Below are 14391 nucleotides of genomic sequence, written 5' to 3' on the forward strand. Positions count from 1 at the left end.
TTGTACGCTTCCACAAAAAGTGCTAGACCTCCACCCAGCCATAATCATTTTGTTCATTTACCCAGCTGCCTGGGGTTTAATTTACAGGGGCACACACATGATATTGCAATGCTATTAAACCTTCTTAGATAACAAAACAATTGCTGCCGTTTTTCTTTGGCAGCAGCATACATAGAACTAGGGCACTCATTAGCGTACATGTATTTGTAGGTCTTGAATGATAGTGGATTCATAAACCAGACCTATTTGCATTGCCGACGCTTGTTTCTCCCTCAAACCCTTCCCCCACCCTCCGCGCAAGGTGTGGCTTTCCTTCTTCCCCACCCACTTGTTTAAAAAAATATATATATATTGATTTAAATTTATATTATATATAGTTATACATATTCCCACGCCCTCCACGCTCTTCTAGTCGCATTCCGTCACTGCTCATGTTGCTTTATCTTCTCCTCTTCCTCATTCCAGCTACTGCGTTGCTCTCCTGCCCTTGTCCCGTCCTCTCTCCTTGCCTTGGTCTTTGGCTGTTTCTGGCACGGCTCCTACACCCGCAAGCATTTTCGTGCTTCCAGCTGCTCTGGGCCTGCTTGCTGACACGGCTCTCCTTGGTCTGGGTTGCGGAAAAAATGTGCCTATTTGGGGAAAACAACCTGTGTTTTCCAACACAGAGCATCATGGAATGTGGGGGTGACCAGGTTCGTTCACAGAAGTCACACTTCAAGCTGCATATCAGTTGGACTCACAAACAAGCATACACACAGAGGTTCAGAGAAGCATGCTTGTACACATGGGTACACTCTGGCCTACTAAAACATACAAAGTCACAAATAGGCATGGGCACATGTAGGCACGTAATGCATGCATGTTCAAAGGTGAAGTACTGGGTATTTTAGACCCAGCGGTGCAGGGGCACACACCCTATGACTTCTGGGTTCACCCTGTTCCAGACCTACAGAAACACAGAGTTTTCTGGGTGAAGTCAAAGATTCATTTATTGGCTGCAGACCAATTACAGGTATCCTAGAAGTACAACAGCGTGTATGTTCTCAGGAGACTGCTGAAAATCATAGGAACGGGCTTCTCCTTAAGTACAAAATATCATGCTCCAGGCACACATTCCTTGGTTTACGATATGGCCATTACAAGTATACATTACAAACGAAAAAGCAGAGTCATGATGACCATCCCACATTCCAGTTCGGCCAGCCCACAATGATTTACACAGTAAGGTTCAGATCCCACATTTGATGTCAATAGACCCCCCAATAAACATGAGCATCTCCTGTTTTGGGAAACAAGTCATAAAGCAGGAACAAGCAGGTGTGAAAGAGATTAGCCGGAGGATTGTGTAGAATGAAAGGGTTTTATGACGGGTCAAGCCCTGATGCTAATCACAAGTGGACGGAGGAAGGGGAGCTCGTGAGACCGGTTTGACCTGGGGCAGCAGAGCCAGCTGCCCAGGTCACAGAGAAGTCAGAGGGAAAGCCCATGTACTGTGAGGCCCGTATTTACTCCATTATAGCCTATGTGAGGGCAATGACAAGATGGCCACTGCTTCCAAAATGGAACCCGCGTAGTTGAAGCAGAATAACGTGTACACAGTGCATACATAGCTAGAACGATATATAAAGCACTCGTACATGCCGCATTTACCATTTGCGGTTTGCTAATACCAAGATAGACAGGGGTAGGGCCCTGTCCCCTACGCGGTCCCAAAGATTAAAGTACGACAGACCCTCCTTTTGCCCTTACATAGGCAATCACTATACTCATCTTAATCCGAGTCTAGGTCAATGTTCACAAAGTCATGGAGATGTTGCTGTAGCATCATCCTATTACTTAGCTCGTCCCTCGATACAGGTTTCCTTACACATAAGGTAGCACAGAGACCACATATCGCAGGAGCACACTGTATGCACAGACAGAACAGGAAAAGAATGGCTAAGATCATTCCAATGACCATCAGAACTTTCCAACCCCAGGCAGATATCAATTCCCAGAACCACCCCACCAGTGACCAATCTCCCTTATCCACGTGTATGGATTCAGATATTTTATGGAGTTTGGAGATGGCTTGATACACTGTTGGAGCATTATCTGGTATGAAAATGCAGCAACTGGATTGGATGACCTTGCATACCCCACCGCGGTCTGCAAGAATAACGTCTAGAACCATGCGGTTCTGTAAAGTCATAAGGCGATCCGCTTGGAGCTCAGCTGTCAGATTACCAAGGGCACCAGCCGTTACATTAACAGTGGATTCAACCACACGAGTCAGCTGTCTCAGGTTCCTACTATTCACCATAGGTCCCCAAAACGGCAGGAAACCCAAGAAGAAGTCTCCCGCTTCCTGACCCGCAGTGTCTTCCTTACTAATCACGCCTCTCACAACTCTGGTCTTGTGATAGTCAGAGGCAGCAGTAAATGTCGGCGGTAGCAAGTTCGCAATATAACATGTGCCCGAGAAATCAGGGGGCAGCCATGTATATGCTCGGTCATTACAGATGAAATATGTGCCCTTGGCAGCCAAAAACGCAGGGGAAAACTGTGACGGGAAAGTGTACGTTTCAGTACAGTCACTTCTTCCCAGTAGAGCTCTAGGATTCTGACCATTACCCTGTAAGCAGAACCGACCCATGTGGGGTACGACCCAGATTGGAGATGAGATTTTTCGCTGTCTTTCACCCAGACTAATACTATACCCCGTCGCGTTCCATCCTACATAAGGCCTCAGCTCTTCTTTGGGAATGGATGAGTATGCATCGATATCCCTACTCATATCAGCAACTCCTTTTATCAAAGCCTTATTATTGGTGATAGGTCTGATGGAACGCGGTTGGCGAGGGGAGTATGTATCTAGAGCATAGAGAAACATGGTCTGGAATGCCCATGACGATCCATTGTAACTATACGGCAGCACCAGGTAGGGAATACCCTTGTTAATGGTATGTGGCATTAACCCACACACCCAGCAATTGGTCGTATTCATTACTAGTTGGTGCTGGTGCAAGAGCTGGATAAACGAGTTATTTACGAACTCTGATCGTCTGGTCTGTTCGTGCTCAGGCAAAGGGTGAAAAGAGTGAGAGGAGGCGGTAGAAAGAGGTATAGGCTGTTCAGTGGGTGTAATGGGCTTTTGAGCGGAGAAAAACACAAATCCTACAATAAACATCATGATACTACACAGTGTAAAAAGGCACAAAAATACAAAACATTTACTTTTTACAATTCTACACATCCTTGCGTTAAAGTTCATTTCCTCAATCGGTCTCTCCATCTTAAAAAACTCCATCCTCTACTCGGGCCGCTCGCGGCGGATGAGTTTCTTCTGCTAAGGAGTACGCCTGTCAGTCCAGGGAAACGCCCTAGACCAACCAGAACCGTTGACCTAACGTCTTCGGCCTGTACCCCAAAGTCTTGGCACCGCGACCCTGCGGCAGAACCCGGATGGTGGTTCGAAAAACAAAAATCAAGAAAGTCCTTCAGATGGGAGAGCAAAAATGTTAAAAAGGAAATAGTGAGGAAATCTTTATTTGTCCATGGGCCTAGGTCTCAAATTATAGCGGAGACGGCCAGGTGCTGTTTGGTCTTGAAACAAAAGTTCAGGCTCAATGGTGTCCAATTGATTTGATGGTGGCACAGCTTCCTGCAGAATATTGTCACTCTCTTGGTCTGAAACTGTGTCTTTTAGGCGTGCGTCACTGAATGGTACAAAACGAGGTACAGTGTCTGTCTCAGAGTCGGCGATACCCTCCTTGACCCACTGGTCATATGGCAGAGGCAAGGGGACTACTTTACAGTGGGTACCATGGATCCAGTGTTTCTTCCCTTTTACTCGCACCGCTGACCTTGTTGACAGGAATACAAGGTGAGGGCCGATCCAGCGAGGCTCGTCGTTGCTCTTACGCTGGAAATTTCGGACTAGCACCCACGAGCCAGGGTTGATAGGGTGTCCAGGAGGTTCAGAAGCTTGAGGGAGAGTATCATGTACCTGTTGGTGCAAAACACGCAGTTTAACAGTCAAATCATGCAGGTAATCGAGCAGTACTGGATGCTCTATCTCACTGAACTTCGTAGGCCTCGGTACACCCCATACGTTGGCCGGGCGGCCAAAAACAACCTCGTAAGGGCTAAGTCCCACTCGTGAGTGTATGGTCATTCTGGTGGACAGGAGTGCTAAAGGCAGAGCGTCAGGCCATTTAAGACCGGTGCTCGCCTGGATTTTGGCCAGCTTGAGCTTTAAGGCTCCATTGTAGCGTTCTACTAATCCAGCTGATTGGGGGTGATTTGCAGCGTGGAACTTCTGCTTTATCCCTAGCCCTTCACATACGTTCTTCATCACTTTACCCACAAACTGACTTCCGTTATCACACCACACCATTCTTGGCATCCCAAACCTAGGGAAAAATTCCTTCACAAGGGCTTTGGCTGTGGATAGGGCAGTGTTATCTTTCAGAGGATAAGCCTCTATCCATTTTGAGAAAGCACAAACAACCACCAGTACATATTTCAGATTGTTGCATCTTTCCATGTGAATAAAGTCCAGCTGCAAAACTTCAAATGGACATGATGGGGGTGCAAAGTGACCAGCTGGAGTTGGGGTTCCCCTACCAGGGTTGTACTTCAAGCATACTATGCAATTCTTGACCACATTCTCTGCACACTTGGGAATCCCAACATTCTGCCATACTGGAGCCAACAACTTGCTTATACCTTTCGTACTGATATGTGCCATTCCATGTGCCATAGTAACCACTGGAAGCACATATGCATCAGGCAATAACCATCGCCTATGTTCTGTCAGATCAATCCAACAACCATTCTCATCCAACTTACCCATACTTTCTCTCCACTTGCTTAACTCTTCCTCTGTGGCTTCAGCTTGAAGCGACTTCACACTCTCTATTGTGTTCTCACACATTCCCACATCATTAACCCATCTTGCGGGGCCTGCAACATACATTCTAGTCTTCACATTCTGTGCTGTTTCTTTCGCGGTCTCATCAGCAAACGCATTCCCACGTCCAACATCATCTGTGACTTTCCTGTGCGCACTGCATTTCATGATCGCAACTTGCAACGGTAGGGTCAGTGACTCAAGGAGATCATTCACCAACTTGCCATTCTGAATTTTAGCTCCATGCGATGTTAGGAACCCACGCTCTTTCCACAGTCGCCCAAAATTATGAGCCACGCCAAAGGCGTACTGGCTATCTGTGTATATATTCACTCTCATTCCTTCAGACAACACACATGCTCTCGTGAGGGCGATTAATTCCGCTGCTTGGGCCGAATTATGTGGCACTCGTGCAGTTTCCACGACCGTGTGCAAAGTCGTGATAGCATATGCAGCAGTCGTGTCACCATTAGGGAGTTTGAAACATGAACCATCCACCCATAAAGTGCCATCACACTCAGTCAGGGGAGTATCTTTTAGATCTACTCTCCCTTTCGTCTCTTCTTCTGTTCTGAACAGACAGTCATGTTGCTCAATCTCATCTGAGTCTGCTGGAATTGGCAACAATGTAGCTGGATTCAGCGTATTGCATCTTTTTATGTGTATGTGATTTGCTAACAGTGTAAGCTCATAACCTGATAATCGCGCACTAGTCAAGTGTTGTGTCTTGGTTCTATTTAATAATGTGTCTACTGCGTGTGGAACCATAACAATCAATGTATTGTCCATTACCAAACCAGCAGATTGTCGGATAGACATTGCTGCAGCAGCTGTCGCTCTCAGACAGCTTGGCAATGCCCTCGCTACAGGGTCCAAGGTTGATGAAAAATATGCGCATGGGCGCGGTCTGTCGCCAAAAGGCTGTGTTAACACTGACAACGCACATCCATCTTTCTCGTGAACATACAATGTAAAAGGCTTACTGTAGTCAGGGGTACCCAACACAGGTGCTGAACATAATGCATTACGCAATTCCACAAAACTTCTCTGGCACTCTTCAGACCATGGGATAGGATTCGGTGTGTCTTTGCATGTTAAGGCTAACAAAGGTTTTGCCAACAAAGAAAAACTAGGGATCCAATGCCTACAGTATGAAGTGATGCCCAAGAAAGCACGCACTTCTCTCTGTGTTTTTGGCACACTCAACTGTGCAATGGCTTGAATTCTTTCTGGGGTCAGTTTCCTTCCCTCCTTCGATAAGAGATGACCTAAGTAGGTCACTTCTTGTCGACAATATTGCAGCTTAGAGAGAGACACTTTGTGATGGAAAGCAGATAAATGGCGCAACAGTGACAATGTGGCTTCTTTGCAGATTTGTTCAGTATCCGCGGCGATCAGTAAATCGTCCACGTACTGAATCAGGATAGCGCCACTAGGTAAAACAAGTGCATCAAGCTGCGCTTTCAAAGCTTGACTGTATATGGATGGACTCTCACAGTAGCCCTGGGGGGCGCGTTTGAAGCGGAAGCTTCAGCCTCCCAGACTAAAACCAAAAATGTCTCTGCTCTCTTCCGCAATTGGGATGCTAAAGAAAGCATTCTTTAAATCAATCACTGAAAACCATGCAGCAGAGGCTGGAATCATCGTTAACAAGGCAGTTATATCAGGGACAACCGGAAACTGTGGCACAACAATCTTATTAACCTCTCTAAGATCAATCACAAATCTGTAAACAGGTGGCTGTGAAGGATCCGTTCGTTTTAAGACAGGTAAAATCGGACTATTGCAAACGTTGCCTCTTGTCTCTTCAATCACGCCCTTATGAATCAAGTCGCTGACAATGTCTAACAATGCTTTCTGGCCTTCGTTAGAGATCTTGTACTGGGGAATACGTGGCAGTCTGACATTAGCCTTTAAAGTCACCACATATGGTGGTATCTCCAAGAGGCCCACATCATTGGGACCAGTAGCCCAAAGGGCATCTGGAAGGGATGACAATTCAGGTGGCATTGTATTTTTAGACAAGTACATTGGGGAAATCACTTTCTTGCCTAATGTAAGTTGTACTCCTGAAGGAGAACAATACAGTGTAGCATGCAATCTTTTCAACAAATCTAATCCCAGCAAATTCTCACCACAACCTGTTGTCAGAATCAGGGGTGCTTTCAGTTCGCAAGGTCCAACAGAAAGTGACATGGGACTGGAAATCGGGTTCCTAACTGGGGCGCCAGAAAAACCTACTGAAACATTTATATCGCCAGACAAAGGTGCGCCAGGGAGTTTTGAATGCATGATTGAACTCTTTGCAGCACCAGTGTCTAGCAGAAAAGGCTCCGTTACATTTGCTGTAGTCACCTCAACATACGGTCCACTCTGATCCACTGGCACTGAAACAACTCCCTCTCTCTGTCTATGGCTGTCCTAGTAATCATTACTTTCTGCATCACCGTCCTCTGCATAATAATCATTATTATAATACTGGGCCGTATTACTAGTCGCGTTAGCTTGCTGATCAAAGCTATTGATGGTACTTTGAGGCGGCAGAGGACGCGCATTCTGGGGAGCATTTCCACGCCCTCTGCCTCTAGGAGCTTGCTGACCACCCCTACCTCTTGCGCCATACGCATTACCGTTCCGCTGCATTAATTTAGGGCAACTATATTTATAATGACCTTCCTCTTTGCAGTATGAACATTGGTTGGGACCTACAGGGACACGTGGTTGATAATACCCGTTCATTTGCTGGTTGTTCTGGAATTGTTGGGGTTGGTGATAGACACCTTGGGGTTGCCTATAATTATTCTGACCTCCACGTGGCGGATAGGCCTGCTGTAAAAGGACCTTTGTCTTTAGTTCCTTCGTTTTCTTCTCTGTTCTATCTTTCTCGTCTTTATCTCTATTTTCATAATACTGTGCAGTAGCCAGTATTTGCGCTGAAGAAGAAACAGCCCAAGAACTTTCTGAATCTTTTAACTTTTTACACAGGTCAGGGAGTAGATTCTGCACAAACTTATCCACAAATAACCGTTGGCCACCCTCAGTACTCATATCCTGCCCACTGTGGTCAATAAATGTTTCTTCAAACCTAGTAAAGAAGTCTGACACTGTCTCATCTTTCTTCTGCTTGCATGCAGATAACTTGTCCCAATTTACGCGCATTGCAGGCATTATTGTCTTCATATACGTAATGATTCTACCAGGCAGTTCAGCTACTAAAGGTTCTGGTTTCGCACCACCAGTTTGTCTAGCATCAGCAGCAATAATGTTAGCCCATGTGTCCCCTAGTTCTGCATCGTGATCTACATTACGAATTGATCCCCATAGAGGCTGTGGAACAACATTACCAAACAACATGTCTATGTCGGCCAGATTCATAACGCATGACCCTGCCGTCTGTGACAACTCTTTATAATAACCTGCTGGGTTTTTACGGGGATCAGGCAAGGACTGCTTAAGCGCTAACACCTCAGAGCGCTTCCATGGAACATGCACCCAAACACGCTGGAAATGTGCTGCCACAGCGGGGTTACCACCGGCACAACCGCTTCCTTCCATACCGGGGGAACTTCTCTCATGGGGTATTGTCGCGCTTTTACCTTTTTTCCTACAAGGACATCTTGTTCAAACAATGACTGTTGACACTCATCATTCCTGAAGGACAATACAACCGCAACTGCTTTATCTACCTCGCGGTCCACAATTATACCAGTTCCAAAATCGAACCTCACTCTACACAACTCCTGCGGGTTCGGATTTTTACCACTATCCTCCAATTCTTCACAGAGAATTTCGCACATTTTCTCGAACACATATCTCTGTTTTGGGGCATCCCACTGATGGAAAACGTTGACAACTGATTCCACATCATACAGTGAAGGGAAAACAATCCATCTACGCGCCATGTTATCTATTACCTTTTTCTCGTCAGGGTTAGGCAATTGGCTACGCAACTGCTTACGCTGTAAACCAGGAGTCGCACCAGATGACTCAAAGAGAGGCGACATTAATGTAGTAACCACATTAGCTAAGCGCTGTCGCGCTGAAGGAGAAGCTGAGGCGAAAACAGGGGGAAAAACAGAGGGAAGAAAAGAGGATGTAGAGACAGGTACTGGAGTGGTGGAAGGAAGAGTGTCAGGGGAGGCAGCTGCTGTATTAGGCAAAGTCGCAGGAAGTGCGGGGGCAGTTGGAAGCACAACTGGCGGTCCTTGAGAGGGCTGCGCTACATGGATAAGAGCCGGCTGCAAAGCAACTGGCGGTAGCGGCAAGGCTTGCAGTATATTCACTGGAGGTGGCATATTTACAAGCTGGGGAGGTGCCGTGGCATTCTGAGCATACGGGGGTGGCGAACTCAACAAATGTGACATCAGGGGATCTTTCTCCTTTTCTTCTAACTCATTCTGCTTAGAATGTGGTAAAGCTGGGTAACATTTGTCAATCCCTAACTTGCGCTGCCTATGCAATTGCTCACTCATCTGCTCCTCTTCATTGTCTTTAAATTGTACAGCTGCTTGCATTACTGTCATACCTTTCTCTCTCTTATTCTTTTTCGCTAACTTAATTTCCTTCTGTTTGGCTTCCTTTCGCCATAAGCGGAAAGAGTCAAACATCGCCGGCCGGGCTTTCTTCTTAAACAATTTAATTTCCAAATTATCTAAAATATCGGTATCAAAACTACCATTTTGGGGCCATTTTAAAACACCATCTTTCCTGGTGTAGTGGATCCATACTTCGTTATATGCAATGGGGCCTACGCCATGTTTTACATAGAGCTCATAAGTTGGAGTTCCAACCGGAGGAACCGGACATGATTCCTCTAGCTGGAAATCTTTTCCACCACCCAAACAGAATAATCTACCAAATAATCTAGAACCAGGCATCTTTGCTCACTAGTCTAGATCCAAACGTCAAAGGATTATCGATTACGATATTCTCGTGAATACACGAGTCCTCTGGCTTTGGCGTTTGCAAACTCCAAAGTACCAATTCAAATGATCCCGAAGGATACCAAAACAAATGGGAGACGCTCTACTTATACTTAACTGAATATTGTTGATCGATGGCGTCACCAGAAGACTCTCTCGATTGTTTCGCTCTCTCAAATTCGTCAAGGGTCCAAAACAGGTCGATTAATCAGGGCAGCAGTCCTTCGTAGCCGTCGGGACGCGGAGAACCTCGCAGAAAAGACTTTCGGACCACGTCGACATGCAGGGGTCGATGAAGTGGCGGCCTTCCTCCGGAATTTCCACACGAAGCTCCTCACGAACCTCTGGCTTGGACTGGTACCGCTGAAATCGTCCCGAGTTGGGCGCCAAACTGAAGTACTGGGTATTTTAGACCCAGCGGTGCAGGGGCACACACCCTATGACTTCTGGGTTCACCCTGTTCCAGACCTACAGAAACACAGAGTCTTCTGGGTGAAGTCAAAGATTCATTTATTGGCTGCAGACCAATTACAGGTATCCTAGAAGTACAACAGCGTGTATGTTCTCAGGAGACTGCTGAAAATCATAGGAACGGGCTTCTCCTTAAGTACAAAATATCATGCTCCAGGCACACATTCCTTGGTTTACGATATGGCCATTACAAGTATACATTACAAACGAAAAAGCAGAGTCATGATGACCATCCCACAATCCAGTTCGGCCAGCCCACAATGATTTACACAGTAAGGTTCAGATCCCACATTTGATGTCAATAGACCCCCCAATAAACATGAGCATCTCCTGTTTTGGGAAACAAGTCATAAAGCAGGAACAAGCAGGTGTGAAAGAGATTAGCCGGAGGATTGTGTAGAATGAAAGGGTTTTATGACGGGTCAAGCCCTGATGCTAATCACAGGTGGACGGAGGAAGGGGAGCTCGTGAGACCGGTTTGACCTGGGGCAGCAGAGCCAGCTGCCCAGGTCACAGAGAAGTCAGAGGGAAAGCCCATGTACTGTGAGGCCCGTATTTACTCCATTATAGCCTATGTGAGGGCAATGACAAGATGGCCACTGCTTCCAAAATGGAACCCGCGTAGTTGAAGCAGAATAACGTGTACACAGTGCATACATAGCTAGAACGATATATAAAGCACTCGTACATGCCGCATTTACCATTTGCGGTTTGCTAATACCAAGATAGACAGGGGTAGGGCCCTGTCCCCTACGCGGTCCCAAAGATTAAAGTACGACAAAGGTACTCTCATAGAGAAGTCCACTTGCACACAAAAGCACACACAGACACTAGTACCAATTCAACATTTTCACACTCATGCACAGGTACAGGCACATAGAAAATAACCAGCAGTTACACTCATAATATATAGCAAAAGGAGGGGTGGGGGGCTAGGGGGGATTAATCTCTTATTAAATTATACACAAGAAACAATAAATTATCTTGGTAAAAATATTTACTTATATCACCAATTTTTGGATAATTTTTCAGAAGCGAATCTCTCAATAGACATCCATGAAAACTACACAAAATATATACAGGTTATTATACATTTGGACATACAAAAACAAAAATTCTCCAAACACCTCTATATACAACTTCATCAAACATATAACACATTTTATATACACAACATATACATTCCCCTAATTCTTGCTCAAAACGATGTATACTACTTTTTGCAGTAATACATTCAGAGGTCGTCCTCTTGGCGTCAGAGGTTCTACTCCTCTTTAAAGCTTTTATGTAAGCGCCAGAACCATTAATTTCTAAATCTGTGGACTCCTCATGAATAAATGGGTCGACGCGTTTCAGCCTTCTATTATTTGGCTTCCTCAGGACGGGGGTTGCAAACTGTCTACAAAAAATAAAAAAACAAATCACTATCACACCCATTCAATACAACTGTCCCCAATTTGCCCATGCAGTGCTCGGAAGGACTCAAGACTAGAACAATGTGAGACACCAAACACCGCACATAATCCAACACATAACTGGTGTTACGACAGGGGGTGCGTGGTTCGATACAGTCCCCACCTGGAGGTACCTGTGAAGACATGCCGGACAAGGATCTGGAATGGACCCACTCGCCCCTAGCAAAAATGCCAGCCCTGTACCTGCTTTTAATTATTTCGTTGTATATGGAACTCCAGGCCAGCTATTCGATTCCGCGCCTGTAATATTACATATGCGTCAGTAAATAAACGGCGAGTGACCGGTATGCACAGTAAATTACACATCTGTCTCGCTCAGAAAGAATAATATAAATGTGATGCTCTTCTATTACCTCCGCGCGTATGAGACGCTGCTCGCCGTATTTTGAATGTCCGTGGACTTTTGTTATTTCTCGTCCAGTAAGTTACGTCAGTTTCATCCACTCTAAAACAAACAAGATTCTCCGTGAGGAGGATAATCTTCCCAACTACATGAGCTCACAACCGCTGTGCTGACCTTACTCTAGGCTGAAACCTAATAACCCACTCTTGTCTTCCAAACTGCCACTTAATGCAAAAACGCCTGCTTTCATGGTCTTATTAGCGTGCCAGATTCCAAACGGCAACATCATTTTGCCATGTTCGCTCTACACTTACATGATTTCTTTCGTAGTTTTTTAGACAGAGGCGCACGCAGGGGGAGAGGTTTCCGAGGGGGATGGAGGACTCCAATGCACCAACCAGCAACAGAACAAAACTTTTTTCGAACACGTCAACGAGTGTACAGAAGGTAGACCCTACCGAAAGAAAGAATAGGGACCAGGTTAATGATCCAAATAACTTGATGATACCTATCTATAACTTATCCAAACATATTTTAACACCTTGGGAAATGAGAGTCTTAGAAAAAGGACTATCATTTGTTCCAATAGTACTACAAAATCCAGTAGACACAAAGACTGAAATACTACAATTTTTACGTAAAATCAGACTAAAAGTATTCTTTGCTCAACAAAATGAAGCACAGGAAATCAGTGTGAGTGGATTAAAAAACAAATCCTCCTTTTGTCCTGAAAGCGAGATGATCCCCGATGAGATCCTGTTTTTTGAAAATCAGATACTAAAGGAAATTGACTACCTCAACAGTAAGCGTTTGACATTTAAACCAAATTTCTCTAAATTTGAACAGATAGCCTTAAAAAATCTTACGAATAATCCCCTGACAATTATAAAACCAGCTGACAAGGGAGGAGGAATTGTGGTATGGGACATAGAAGATTATGACAGAGAAGTATATAGACAGTTGAATAACATCACACACTACCGTGTGTCAGCACAGTAAGGTCAGCACAGCGGTTGTGAGCTCATGTAGTTGGGAAGATTATCCTCCTCACGGAGGATCTTGTTTGTTTTAGAGTGGATGAAACTGACGTAACTTACTGGACGAGAAATAACAAAAGTCCACGGACATTCAAAATACGGCGAGCAGCGTCTCATACGCGCGGAGGTAATAGAAGAGCATCACATTTATATTATTCTTTCTGAGCGAGACAGATGTGTAATTTACTGTGCATACCGGTCACTCGCCGTTTATTTACTGACGCATATGTAATATTACAGGCGCGGAATCGAATAGCTGGCCTGGAGTTCCATATACAACGAAATAATTAAAAGCAGGTACAGGGCTGGCATTTTTGCTAGGGGCGAGTGGGTCCATTCCAGATCCTTGTCCGGCATGTCTTCACAGGTACCTCCAGGTGGGGACTGCATCGAACCACGCACCCCCTGTCGTAACACCAGTTATGTGTTGGATTATGTGCGGTGTTTGGTGTCTCACATTGTTCTAGTCTTGAGTCCTTCCGAGCACTGCATGGGCAAATTGGGGACAGTTGTATTGAATGGGTGTGATAGTGATTTGTTTTTTTATTTTTTGTAGACAGTTTGCAACCCCCGTCCTGAGGAAGCCAAATAATAGAAGGCTGAAACGCGAACGCGTCGACCCATTTATTCATGAGGAGTCCACAGATTTAGAAATTAATGGTTCTGGCGCTTACATAAAAGCTTTAAAGAGGAGTAGAACCTCTGACGCCAAGAGGACGACCTCTGAATGTATTACTGCAAAAAGTAGTATACATCGTTTTGAGCAAGAATTAGGGGAATGTATATGTTGTGTATATAAAATGTGTTATATGTTTGATGAAGTTGTATATAGAGGTGTTTGGAGAATTTTTGTTTTTGTATGTCCAAATGTATAATAACCTGTATATATTTTGTGTACTTTTCATGGATGTCTATTGAGAGATTCGCTTCTGAAAAATTATCCAAAAATTGGTGATATAAGTAAATATTTGTACCAAGATAATTTATTGTTTCTTGTGTATAATTTAATAAGAGATTAATCCCCCCTAGCCCCCCACCCCTCCTTTTGCTATATATTACATGTGTCTTTACCCAGGTATGGGAGGGTCATTTGGGTATGCCCCATAGTGTTTTTTGATACTTCGTTGCACTTTGTTAAGTGCGAGGGTTCTTGAAAAGGTTTGAATCTTTTGTTGCTCCAGAGTTAGTAGACTTACTAAATAAGAAGTTGAATACGCTCTATAGCACGTTCATGGAAAGAAACTTATTT

The 14391-nt window shown here is 44.9% G+C and overlaps 1 protein-coding gene across 3 annotated transcripts in view; it reads left to right on the top strand.

Moving 5' to 3' along the window:
- The window catches only part of DOCK11 (dedicator of cytokinesis 11), a 1169031-nt gene that overhangs the window by 994382 nt on the left and 160258 nt on the right, over positions 1-14391 (top strand). The window lies entirely within an intron of this gene.

This window comes from Triturus cristatus, chromosome 5_2, assembly GCF_964204655.1.
Source record: "Triturus cristatus chromosome 5_2, aTriCri1.1, whole genome shotgun sequence".
Classification (NCBI taxonomy): domain Eukaryota; kingdom Metazoa; phylum Chordata; class Amphibia; order Caudata; family Salamandridae; genus Triturus; species Triturus cristatus.